At 40.6% G+C, this 14,380-nt stretch overlaps 1 protein-coding gene across 3 annotated transcripts in view; it reads right to left on the reverse strand.

The window, feature by feature from the left end:
* The window catches only part of LOC140688427 (teneurin-2-like), a 595,904-nt gene that overhangs the window by 249,910 nt on the left and 331,614 nt on the right, over positions 1-14,380 (reverse strand). The window lies entirely within an intron of this gene.

Raw genomic sequence — 14,380 nt, forward strand, 5'->3', positions numbered from 1 at the left:
GCCTGACAAGAGAGAAAACTTTTAGACAGTAACCATCTCACTCCAGCCAAACAACACAGAAAATGTGGTAGCCCCACTCTCACCTTCACCAGCAAAAGCCAAGTGTGGGGCTTAGATTTTCCATGCTGCTGGGGAAGCAATAAGATACCCTGACCCCAAACAGTGGTTTCAGAAACGGCTACGATGGGAACCAGAACTTTCATGACTTTTAGGGAGTAGGAGGCAACCCTCGCCCCCCAAACACAGTAGGTCAGTAGGTGGTAACGAGGTGCCCGTCTCCTCTGCTGCGGTGGTACAGGAGGGTCAGGGCTTCCATCATCTCCCAGTGGTAATGAGTCCTTCTGCCCCTTGGTGGTGGATGTTGGTGACAGTAGATGTCATGCGAGAAGGAGGAACGAGGCACTCCTATCCCTACCACCGAGGGAGGTATCAGTGGAGGTCTAGTGGGGCACAAGAACTCCCACCTCTTCCCCTCTTCCAGATCCTAACAAGGAACTCTCCGCCCTTGGGTGCTGGCAAAGTCTGAATGGGGAACCTGAACTATGGCAACCAGCAGTAATGAGGTGGGATCCTTCATGTAGTGTCAGGGGAAACCAGCTAAAACACAAGGTTTAAGTAAGATATAGACTCTCGGGGAGGGTACACTTCAGTGGTGGAGCACGTGCCTAGCATGCACAAGGTCCTGGGTTCAATCCCCACTACCTCTACTGAAATAAATAAATAAACTCAATTACCTCCTGCCAAAACAAAACAAAATAAAAAACACAAACAAAACCTCAGAAAAAAGATATAAAATCTCGTAACATAATACTCCAAATGTCCAGATTTCAGTAAAAACAACAACAACCTGGCACATCAAGAACTAGAAAGATCTCAAACTGAATGAAGAAAGTTTAATCAACAGATACCAACACTGAGATGACATGATGTTAGAATTATTTGACAGAGATTTTAAAACAGCCACCATAAAATGCTTTCATAGCAATTATGGACACATTTTAAACAAATGAAAAAAATAGAAAAAGTATCAGGAAACAAACAGATGATACAAAGTAGACTCCACTGGAAATTTTAGACGTGAACATTAAAATAACCAAATTAAAAAAAACACTTAATAGATGGGCTCAAGAGAAGAATGGATGGATAGAAGAAAAAATGAGGGAACTTGAAAACTGAACAATGGAAATTACCCGATATATACAATGGATTATGAAATAGACTAACGAAGAAAAATGAGCAGGGCCTCAAGCACCTGCAGAATGACAGCAGAAGACTTGATGTTGTCAGAGTCACAGAGGAAAAGAAAAAGAAAGAGGAGCTGAGGAAGTGCTGAAACAGCATCTGGATACATCCAAATTTGCAACAGACGTAAAGCTACACATTCAAGAAGCAGAACAAGTGCCACAGAGAACAAATCCAAATCCATCCATTTAAAGACATACCATAGTTAAGCTTCTGAAAACTCAAGACAAGGACAATCTTGAAAGCGCTGAAAGACAGATGACACCTCACCTACAGAGGAAAGAAATCTGAATGAAAGTAGATTTCTCATCAGAAACCATGGAGGCTGGAAAGAAATGACACCACATTTTTCAAATGCTGAGAGAAAAGACGTTTCATCACAGAAAACTACTATATCCAGTGAAAATATACTTCTAGAATGAGGGAGAAAACACGATATTCTCAGATAAAGGAAAAACTAAGAGAATTTATCACCAGCAGACTTATTCTAAAAGAACTGGTAAAGAGCTGGTTCTCTAAAACACAAAGTAAATTCTTCTTCTATTTTCTGGGAGAAATTTTGTAGAATTGGTGTTCATTCTTCTTTAAACATTTCACCAAAGAGAAAATACCCATGGCAAAAAAATACATAAAGAGGTGGTCGACATCATGAGTCATTAGAGAAATGCCGATTAAAGTCACAATGAGATATTACTACAGACTTGATAGAATGACTAAAAATTTTTTAAAAGGTGACAACAGTCAGTACCGATGAGGAAATGGAAAACCTAGATCCTTCATACGTTGCTGGCCTAGGTGTAAGATGACACAGTCTCTGTGGGAAATAGCTGAGTGTCTTTTAAAACCACTACATGTACAACTCCCATACAACCCAGTGATCGCCCCGCTGGGTGTTTACTCCAGAGAAATGAAAACTTGTATGCACACAAAAACCTGTGCATGAATGTTTATAGCAGAATGTCTATTTTAATAGCCCCCCAAATGGAAACAACCCAGATGTCCTTCAGGGGGTGACTGGTTAAACAAAACTCTGGTGCTCCCATGACAGGAAATACTGCCCTGTAATAAAAAATAAATAAACAAACTATTGATATTAACAAAAATCAGGGTGACTCTCCAGGGAGTAATGCTGTGAAAACAGCCAGTTCCAAAGGCTACATACAGTGTGCTCCGTTTATGTAATACTCTTGAAACGCCAAAATTACAGAAATGAGAACTGACGAATGGGTGCCAGAGGTAAGGAGGGTGTGAAGGTGTGAGGGAAATGAGAAAGGCTGTCAACAGAAGGAATCTGCAGTGATGGGACTGTTCTGCATCTTGGCTGTATCGGCCTCAGAATCCTGGTTGTGCTGTCAGACTGCAGTTTTGCAAGATGTTGCTACTGGTGGCAGTTGACTAAAGGTCACAAGAGATGTCTCTGTATTACTTCTTGAAATTGTACATGATTCTACAATCATGTCAAAATAAAGAGCTTCATTTAAAAAAATGTATCAGACAGTCCAGCAAATTTGGGCTGATACACCATCATGAAAATCATTGCCTAATTTGGAAGGTCACTCACAATTTTAAACTGGGTACCCGTGTTCCACGCTATTATTATCATTAATAGTAGCATTGGTAGTTGTTGTTTTGGTTTTATGGACATTTCTTTAGGTTGTATAGACAGTCCACTTCCCTTATTTGAAATCCTTGCTTGGCCATTATATTTGTGGATTTTGGAACAAAGGAAAAAGAGAACCACCTTCATGGCCCCTGTAAAGAATCACAAAGAGCCAGGTATAATATAAGCAGCAGCATCTGCCAACATATTTTTCTTCTTAAGACAATTCTAAAATAATAAGATATTGCTCTTAATTTGAATATCCATCCTCTATCTAACAAAATGCATTTACTACCTACTGCCGACAAGCACTCTTTTGCCTGGCTGTCCTTGAAAGTGAAGGTCAACATTTCATGTGGGGAAATGCAAGTTTAGAGACTGATTTTAAAAAGTAATTAAAATTGCCTTGAAGCAATAGGAAAGATGGTAACCAAAATTATAAATCTTTTCCCCAAGCCTCTGCCTTTTCCGGCACTGGAACATGGCAATCATTGGACGGCAATGCCTCTGCCAGCTCGTGACTGCTATGCTGAGGTTTTCTCCTGTTACATTCCACGCTTCCTCCCTAGAAGAGTGTTCACACTGTTTTTTTTCATCAGTTGCCTAAGTGGGTTCCATCACTTTAGCAGAACAGACGACAGAGATCTTGCCTGCAAGCCTTTGTCTAATTAACTAATCCTATGAGCTGTAACACTGCTCACTATTAACTTTTCAGATTATCCTGCTACTTAAGGGGGTTGACTTGTTAATCACTGACAGCCAATTTGAGGTGTGTGTGAGTGTGTGTGTGTGTGTGTGTGTGTGTGTGTGTGTGTGTGTGTGTAAATATATACATGAATGACGAATAGGTAGATTTCAGATGCATCCAATGGGGAGCTACATTTTCCCTGTCACAACTACCACCACAGACCATCATTTAAAATTGCCTTATCCTCATCACTGGTCTTTCGCTACACCCTGGGCATCACTGTCCTTGAATATTTGTATCTTACTAACTGACTGCAGACCCCTGAGAGGTGTGGTAACAGGAAAACCAGCCGTTTTCAAACATCCATATGATTTGGGACTCTTATCAATTCTGAATATTGATCCATGTGACCACCTTCCTCCCCCATTTCAAATTGCTATAAATCATTGAAGAAATCTGTCTACAAGGGAGGGGAAAGAGTCAGTACATGGGAGCAAATATTCTTGTTTCCTCATTTGAGCAGGTGTCACAGATATTTTAGAAATCCAATAATATGTTTCATTATAGGAGTGTGTTTTCAGTTTAAATAGGTATTTAAAAAAAAGCTCAATATGAAAGCTTCTGTGAAATATCTTTCTTCCTTCTGATAACATGTTAATTGGATTGCCCACTTGTTTCTTAAATATTGCAGGAATGTCATGTTTCTATGTTTAAAAAGATGTAATGGATAACGCATGGCCCCTTTATCCCTAACTCCTCTGTCAATTGTGCCTACTACCATAAGCAGAAATGCTAAGTCAACCTAAAAACAGTGCATTCACAGATTCCCTTCCTGTGTATTAGAACTCCTCTCTGCAAATGGTTTATTTTAAAAGCTTATTTAAAGCACCAAACACAACGTAATACAGACGCCCACACGTAAAAGAGAGAAGAGGAGGGCATTGGAAGCCTCACTCACCTGCCCCTCCCAACCCCCAGAGAGGGCTTTAAAGGACACCGTGCGAATACCAGACTGTGCCCTGGAAGACTTCCAGTCCTTCCTCTGAGGAACATTTAAGAACAAGTCTGAACACAGATGCACTTCTAAATACCTAGAGACAGACTCTCCCCGTGACCTCTGAGTGGACCAAGGAAAATCTGGTTTAAAATCTACAAAAGTGGAAGACAGTGCCCTAGTAATTTAATGCACTAGTAAATAAGAGGTCAAAGGCAATTTGCTTTCTGTTCCCCTGCGCTGTTATATTGATATGTCTGGGGATAAAAAGCCAACTCTGGTTAATGTCCAGAGCAGGAAAGGATAAGCAAATTCACAATTGTATTTTGCTCTCTCTCTCTTCAGAGGTCCATGTTGCTGCCTTTTAGAATCTGATAGGGTCCCGGGAGCCATCTGTGCAGGAAATGGTGAGAGCCGTCCCAGGATCTGCTGTCTCTACCTTCTACGAATGGTGAAAATGCAGAGATATTTCTCTGGGCAAGAAATCCCCATGGACTCAAGTCACAAAGGGGCAAAATGCACCCCATAAGTCTAAATATTTGCCATCTCAGGACATGCTTGTGTGTCTGTGTAGATTCTGATTTGAATAGCAATGCAAAGTCAAAAGCCTATGTCAGATTGGTATTTAGCCTAATTCTATGCCCCTTTCCCCCCTCTCCAGTCCAAACTGTTTAACATTCACGAAAGTCAGCATGGTTACACCTCCTGCTAAAATTTCAATATGAAATGAGGAAGTTTACTGAAGCCTTTGCCTCCTCAGCGCCGCCTTCCCCACACTCTGCTCTCCTCCCATGTTTCTCTCTGCCTCTTGCGATCAGGAGCTGCACAGATGGCTGTATCTTAGACACTGACTAAGCTACCATAACGGAAAGATGGTACCTCCCCTTTCCTCCTCCCTCTCAGGCAGTGCACAGAGAGGCAGCAGAGCCAGCCCGGGAGCCTGCAGCCTCAAAACCTAGTCAACACCCTCTTTCAATCCCACTGAGTGCCCTTCTGGTACATGAGGCTGAAAGCAGCCCCAAGTAAGCACAGGGAGCAGAGGGTGATGGACCACAGGTTTCCAGACAAAGCAGTCAAGTCAAAACCATTGTCAAGTCAAGCTCCCATTTAATGAATGCCTACAGAGCGCCAGACCTTGAGTTAGGCTCCTTATACAGGTTATCACTAATTTCACAATCCTGGGACACAGGTATACGTACCTGTGTTTTGGAGGTGGAGAAATGGAGACTCCAGGAGGTTAAACGACTTGCTAACTTCACATACCTAATAAATGTTCACGCATAGATTGGGACTGAGAGCTATCTGAATCCAAAGCTTGCTTTAATTATAAAACTCAACTATGCTACTTCTGGGTATTTACCCAAAGAATTTGAAAAAAAAAATCCCCACTAATCTGAAAAGATACCTGCATCATCATGTTAACTCTGGCACAATTTACAATAGCCAAAATATGGAAACAACCTAAGTGCCAATCAATGGATAAATGAGTGAAGAAGATGTGGAATATATACACAATGGAATACTCCTCAGTCATAAAAAAGATACAATCTTGCCATTTACGACAAGGATAGACCTTGAAGGCATTATGCTAGTGAAATAGGCCAGACGAAGAGAAACAAATACAGAATGATTTCACTCATACATGAAATATAAAAAACAAACAAAATAACTGAACAAACCAAACCAAACAATATCTTCACACAGAGAATAGAGTAGTAGTTACCAGAGGGGAAGGGGGCTGGGGGAGGGCAAAATGGGTAAAAGGGATTAATTGTCTGGTGATGGATAAAAAATAAATTTTGGGTAGTGAGAAAAAAATACTTGTAACTCAGGAAAAAATGCAGCCTTACAACTTTCTGTCATGTCCCTTTTAGTCAGTAGGTTTGTCATTGTCTGAGAACCCATTTCACTCAGTCCAATGCAGTTGCCTCAAGAAAGTCCCTAACTACATCACAGTCCTGGTTACTCAATAAGAGAAACATCCAATCAATTGACCAGTAGACACAAGTACCTCTTTTATATCTTGAACAATGGAAACAAAGGAGAGAGACATCACGAGAAATCTCATGAAATGTTGAGGGGGGTACAACCCAATCAAATAAATGGGTAGAAGATCTAAATAGACATTTCTCCAAAGAAGACATCCAATGGCCAATAGGCACATGAAAAGATGCTCAACGTTGCTAATCATCAAAGAAATGAAAATCAAAACCAAAATGAGGTATCACCTCATATCGGTCAGAACGGGCACCATCAAAAACTCTACAAATAATAAATGCTGGATAGGGTGTGGAGAAAAGGGAACCCTCCTACACTGTTGGCAGGAATGTAAATTGGTGCAGCCACTATGGAGAACAGTATGGAGGTTTCTTAAAAAGCTAAAAATAGAGTTACCATATGATCCAGCAATCCCACTCCTGAGTATGTATATGGAGAAAACTCTAATCTGAAAAGATACACCCACCTCCCCCCGACAACATTCATAGCAGCACAATAGCCAAGACATGGAAGCAACCTAAGTGTCCACTGACAGATGAATGGATAGAGAAGATGTGGTATAGATATATACACTGGAACATTACTCAGCCGTAAAACAGAATGAAATCATGCCATTTGCAGCAACACAGATGGACGGAGAGATTATCATATTAACTGAAGTAAGTCAGAGAAAGACAAATATCATATGATATCACTTATATGTAGAACCTAAAAAATGATAAAAAAAAAATTTGCTGCACAAAAGAAACTAACACAGCATTGTGAGTCAACTATACTTCAATACACAGAAACAAAAACAAACAAAAAGAGCTGAGAGGGAGAGGCCTCACTTTCCAGAGATTAAGAAACCTACTTTGAAGGGTTAATATGAGAATGTCAAACAGGCACATGTGAATCTCTTAAATAGATGCTCAAATTGTGACAGACTTTCCCCCCATCACCATCATCTTCATCATGGCCATCAGTTGTCAGTATCAGCCAGCCATAAGAAATTGTAGTAGCTGTTAATTAGTGATCCCCGAAGTACAAATACCACTATTCCAAGTAATGTCTGCTGGGGTGCCACATTTCTGAGATCTCAAAGGCTAGCACTGTAGCACTTGCTTAGGATCGACAGATACTAATATTCCTATGTTCAACCAATACTCCACGAAAGTTTCACTAACACTAAAAATCTGAAACTGCAGTGTTCTAACAACATCACCCATTCTTTAGCACATCAGATGCACTTTGCCCTGGATTTTAAGTAGACCACATTACAGTGCACATATGACGATGACACGGAAGGAGAAGAAAATGACAAGGATTTGTTGTTTATGATTAGTTCACTCTCTGTCCAGAAAGGTAGATCCCAGTAAGTGGCAATTCTGTTGTCTGCCAAAATTAAACGTTAGGTGTGGAGAAGTAAGATGTGATGAACTGAGACAGGTCTAAATTACTCTGCATAATAAGGAGAAATGTAGAAAGGTCTTAAGGGAGTAGGCGCAGGGCCTGGAACCAGAGGAATTTAGACAATATGGGAAGGATGTAAAAGTGCATATTCAGAGAGGCAGAAAGAGAACAGGTGGAGATGGGAGCTGTCCACTGGAGAACTTCAGAGTAGGATGCTAATGGGTGATGGTGACTCTCTGTATTTCACACCCTCCCTTGAGAAAAGATTTGGGGGTGTCCATAGTACAATTATAACATTTTGTTATGAATTTGACTACATGCATGTGTGAGGATTGAGTCAATATTTCCTACTATTCTACTATTAAGAGAAAGCAAATAACACTCATTAAAGACTTAATTTCAATGGTGACACAGTGCAAGAACTGAGGTGCAAAGTCCAGAAAGGGATGATGATGAGGAGAGGATATTCACTCTGCATCTGAGATGCTTCTTCAGGGCAGAGACCTTGTCTCCTGCCAGGAAATCTACCTCCAGGAGCACAGGAGCCCACCATTAAAGAGCACCCATTTAGCTCTGTTTAAATTACCTGTGCATTTTACATAGAGGCATCTAAAAAAAAAGGTGTGTGTGTGTGTGTTGGGGGGGGGTGTTTTAAAAAGCTTGGAAAATTTTTCTCTCTCTTAGTGTTTAGTTAAACACTGCCCTGAACATACTTTTTCATGTCACTTGTTAATTTGTAGGATTTACATAAGATTTTTCCATACAAAGTCTGTGACATATTTCCTCCTGCTTTGTCAAACAAATACAATTTAAGTGTTCTCTTTCAAAATAGCTTCTGCTTCCTTAAGTAGAAAACAAAATGTAAATATTGCTAACTGCTTGGAAAATTTTTAAATAGCACTCAAAGTATAGGAGTTAGCCCCTGATATGAGGTGAAGACAGAATCAATGGCCTACCTTTAAAACATCTTTCTGAGGTCTAGCATGACTATCTATCCAGAATCTACAAACATATCTGTAAAGATTTAGGGAGTAATTTTTTCCCCCATATTTGAGGCTCTGTTGCAACTCCTCCACTCAGCCACTGCAGCACAAAAGCAACCAGAGAAAATACTTAAATGACAAGCAGACTTTATTTGCAAAAGCAGCCAGCAAGCTGGATTTGACCCTCAGGCCACAGTATGCCAACCCTGGCTAGGTGGAGACAGGGAACAACCAAAAACCTGGAGTTTGAAATCCCAGCCACTTATTAACTTGAAATGAACCAAGCCTCACTCACCAAGGATCTCCCAGAGGAGGAGGACTTTCTCACCAGAAACTCTGTAACAATGTTAAATTAACATAAACAAGACGTTCATGATGAATAAGTGTGGAGGCACTAACTAGAACAGTATCACTGGAGGAAATGGCTTGTATTTAAAAGGTTGCTGATTTGAAATTGATACTTTTTCCTTAGGCTACAAGCCAAAACTGTGCATCTCTAGAGAAGATAAACTTGTAGCTGACTGCTCTTGTGACAATAGTTGGAAATTTGACCTTTTTACATAATATGTATTTAGTTCTTGCCTGACTGCTCCTGTTAATTATGACTTTGCCAATTCTCTTCTGGCATTTAGGTTTGTCAGTGAATACTAAAAGCACCAATGATGACATCAGATTCTTTTCTGACATCACTCTTTCTCCTGCTTTTAATGTCTCTATGTCTTATTTTATGCAGATGAGATAGAGGATGATAATTCATTTACCAAATGATCCCAAATGTTGATAGTTCAAGTTTCAAAATCCAGAGGAACCCAGACCCCCAGGAAGAAGCTCATATTCATTCTGGCTGAGAATTATATTTAACAAGAAATAAGGAGCAAGAATTTAGGTAATAGTTTAAGAGTTCATTTATACAAACCTTTATTAAAAGGATTCTTTGTAGCCTGTGCTTACTATTGTGGTTTGCTTGTAAATCAATAGGTGATATGAAAGATTAGAAAAAGAGCCCAATACAAAATTCTGTGCAAATTTAAAAATAACTCAATACCATCAATCTCAAAATTATGTACTTGCATTCCTGCATTTCTTAATGATCCCTCAAGGTACACCATTATATTTTTTACAGCCATTAGTACCGCCATTCACCAGAAACAACGCTGTAATCACTCAGAGGTTCAAGGAAATGAAAGTCTCTCACATTTGCCTACTACCCTCTGCTGTCTAATATAGTATCAAACGTTACAACAGTGTAAACTCTTCCATACATGTGGATAAAAGCCTCTGCGGGAGACAACTGTGATGGAACCGCCTGAGATATAGAGGTAGCTTCTGATTTTTGAGAGAGGAATGTTCCCTCCCAAAGCAATTACCAACATCCCTCATGCTATGAAATTTTCGTGTTCTGGTACAACAGCCTGGAAAGTGAATCTGGCTTTTTTCTTGCCTTTGATTATAAAAACGGAGCGTTACCTTTGGGCGGAAAGAATAAAGGCACAAAGAAGTCATCAAAACCCCACTTTCAAAAGACATACAGTCTTTAAAGCCTGGGAATGGCAAAGAAACCCAAGCTTGATAAATTAATATTGGTCTTCAATAGAGGTTGCTAGAAACCCTAAGTAGTCAGGATGGTTGGAGAAAAAAATGGCTCAAGACCCAAAACACAAATGGTCGTGCAAACAAAAGGAGGGTGCACACCAGAATCAAACGTCGGTCAGATGCTATCAAATGCCTTCCCAGAGTCCCCAGCAGGATAACCTACAATTTTCGGTAGGGACTCAGATACAACTTCGTAACGCTTTATGGAAACAGCAGGATTTTAAAAAGTAACAGGTTGATTTGGCCAGCAGGACCGGTGGATGACACAGAGCAGAGGCAACAACTCAACACACATTGAGGGGTGAACAAACAGAGCTCCATTTTTCCTATACACAACTGAAGAGACTGCAAAGGGGATCAGACTGTTCCTACCCATAGAAGGTGATTCACATGTCACGGGGCATTCCCATTTTCTGATTTGGCATGCGTTTTACCCCAAATTGTCATTAACCTATGTACCTGGATATCTGCAGTGTTTTACTGATACGAATTGGAAAGTTTCCAATGACTGTACAATGTCAGAGAGTCTATTTGCTAACTCTTTAAAGAACACTACAACCATTTTATTTAAGTATGCCATCCCTATTTTACCAATGAGCAATAAAGTAAAGAAACTTAACTTAAGATTACATAAAAGCAGAAGAGGTAGCATGTGAATCCAGATACCTGGTTTTAAATCCAGACTTCACCAATAAATGTCATCTTTTTTTCCCCTCTCTCTTCCATGTACTCCATTGTTCTTTTTTTTTAATCAGGTTAAATTTCTACAATGTACAAAATGCTCTCATATTTCAAGAATTTAGAAATGATTCTATGTCCAACCACCTCTCATCATGATCTAAATTTTGGAAAATTACATTTTCTTTCCAGTGAGAAGAAACTTCAAAAACAAATGAATGATTTTCTACCTCTTTATCAAAGTTAAATTCCTTGACCTCCCTTTCTGCGTTAACCGTTTCCCTTATACGCCCGTGTTTTTAGGTGATTTGTTAAAAAAAAAAAACTAAATTTGAATAACAATTCATTCCTGGGGAATTTTGCCCCTCTCCTTCAGATGACGAGTGACAATCTGCAATCTCACAGTCATGATAAATGATCACTGTAATACGGAGACACTAAAGGAAGAAACTCGGTTGGTTGAAGAAGGAAAAGAGTCTGACAGTCTCCACTCTCGTCACTGAGTAAGCCCTTACTGTGCACTGCCAAATAGGCAAGAACCATGCTGAATGTGGTGGACAGAAAACAAGTAAGACAGAGACTCTGTTCCAAGCTTCTCACCCACTTCTTGGTAGCCAGACCCAAGCACAGATAATTAACATGTTTGTTGCAATATCAGTGACATGAGCAATAGTATATAATGACCATATTGTAAAATGAATCCAATCCCCACTTCCATAGTTGGATTAAAGCAAGGGTGAGCACATGACCCAAGCTAGGCCAATCAGAGTTCCTTCTCCAGGAACATGGTAAAGGGGCGCCTCACTGAAACTGACTATATTCTAGTAGTTGGATCTGTAACGTACAAGCTTGGAAAATGTGAGGCCCACACTCCCTGCTCATAAGCAGATGAGCAGAATCCGATGAAGCCAGTTTGCAGAGTGAGAGCATAAAGCCGTTGTACAGAGATGTAGGAAGGAATGTCTATACTATTTTCCAATCACTCATTCTAGTCCTTTCCAGACCTGGGGGTATAATTCTGCACTTTGATTCACAGAGACAACTCTATCCCCTTAGAAAATCTTCCATTTCAGCTTAAACCAACATGAGATAGTTTAATGTTTTTAGAACCCAAAAGGCTCAATATAAGAAGCCATCACCTGAATTTACATGAAGTCAAATTATTTAATAATACCATAACCCACAATGGACCCCCAACAGCCTAGCATTCTATAAGCAAAGACCCTTTCAAGTGGCCATGATGCTCACCTTTTCCTCTGTTCATCTGCGTCATCCTCTCAAGAAAGTCTTCACTAGCTTCCTTTGTGTTGGGCTCATGAAAGAGCTAGCTGTTTCAGATACTAAAATATTAGGCTGAAAAAGCTATTTACCCCATTCTCTGTCTGACCTTGCACTTATCTCGGGCATCCAAATGCTTAAGTACAATTTGATGATGATAACAAGTCTGTCTGCCAGGTTGACTGGCTAAGCAAACGTCGGTAACATTCAATGTGCTAGATGTGTAAATTGCCGAAGAGATAATATGCAGATGGAAAAAAGATTCATGGCCTGGTGGCAGAATTGTTGCTTTCAAATTCACATCCAGTAGGGGAGGACACACAGGAAGCAAACAGGTAGAAACATCTTAACACCGTGCTTGCTTGGGTCAACGTGGTAATAATCCTGCAGTGAGATGGGCCCTACTCAAGATGCCAGTGAGGGCTTCTGTTCCTTTGCAGCTGCTGGAGGGACTGGAGGACGCGGCACACACTCCGTGGGAAAACAGCCCAGAGCTTAGGAACAAAACACACACTACTCAACCATCACATTTCCCAAGTCACTTATGAATATATTTCCATATGCAGTAACAGCCAAATTATTTCAATCATGCCCTCTCTTGTCTACCAAATCAGGATTTATACATTCCCTCCCCCCGAGCAAAAAAAAAGAAGAAGAAAGAAAGAAAGAAGGAGAGAGAAGCTGAGATATGGGTGGAGGTGAGAAAACATGCCCCTCAAGCTATCCTCAGGACTCCATAAATTTAACATTTCCATGCTCGCCTTATAGCCAAATGACAATCTTTCCATTTCTTCTGCAAAAGAAATAACAATACTCCAAATATAAAAACACAGTCACTTTATTTTCAGACCAGTCCTTCAGCAAAATCAACCTGTGGGAGATCATGAGACCTTCCGTTCACATCTACAGGAGGCACTGTGACTACTGGGAATTCTGCCTTTGACCTGGTCCTGGTCACCAAAGCTACAGCGCCAACAGTGGAAATATGTTTTTACTCTTCACTGGAAAAGAGGCAGAATTCCCAGGCATTTCTGACAGTTATATGAATCAAGAGAGTGGATACCAGAATGATGAAGGCTGGCACAGAAAAAGGCATTATTGAAATATTAAAGAATTGGAAACACAGGACTGAGGGAATATGTATCATTTTAGCATATGGGGAATTAAAGTTAAAATCCAGGTAGGCTATATAAAAACTAGTGGGTGGGTGGGATCCAGAGAACTCTAGTTCGAGGTGAAAACACTGTTAATTCTCTGTCTCAATCTGCTCACTTTTCTCCTGGGCTCGAATATTCAAGAGGTCAGTCTCTGACTCCACACACATGGATTTGAATTCCAGCTTGAACTCCTTTTGCTATCCGTGACCCTTGGGCAAAATTCTTAGGCTCCCTGCATCTTTCCTTTCTCCGCTGTGAAGTGAGAATGGCAACACTCACTTTTCTAGGATAGCACTGTAAGGACTAAGAGGGACCATTCGGTAACATATGGATGCAGCGCCTAATAGTCAGCCCTCACGCCCGCAAGCAAGTCTGCAAAAATTTGTTCACTGACTCAAAACAAGAAGGCAGGGGGAAATGAGCGTGAATCGACCAAAGTCATATGACTGGGTTGTAACAGAAGTGTGTTTAGACATAATCGCACTCAGGAAACCTAGAGCCTCACGTCATACTCAGCAGGGGTCCCAGAATATCTTCCCAGGTGTGTATCTGAGACCAGAAGATGTACCTCCTTTAACCCCCTTTCCCACCAAGCTTTCTTAAGCAGCTATTGGGTCTGCAATTCTGCTCCTCGCCCCTCCCTGCTCATAGATCCCCTATGCCACCTTGCCTCCCCCAAAGCCAACCAGTGCACACACATTTCATCACTTAGGGAAAGCACTGGAAAGAGCTGGCAATTATACCCTGCTGTTCTTTTGCCCTGTCCTGTTAAGTTGT

This window comes from Vicugna pacos, chromosome 22 (genome assembly GCF_048564905.1).
Source record: "Vicugna pacos chromosome 22, VicPac4, whole genome shotgun sequence".
In the NCBI taxonomy this organism is placed as follows: Eukaryota; Metazoa; Chordata; class Mammalia; order Artiodactyla; family Camelidae; genus Vicugna; species Vicugna pacos.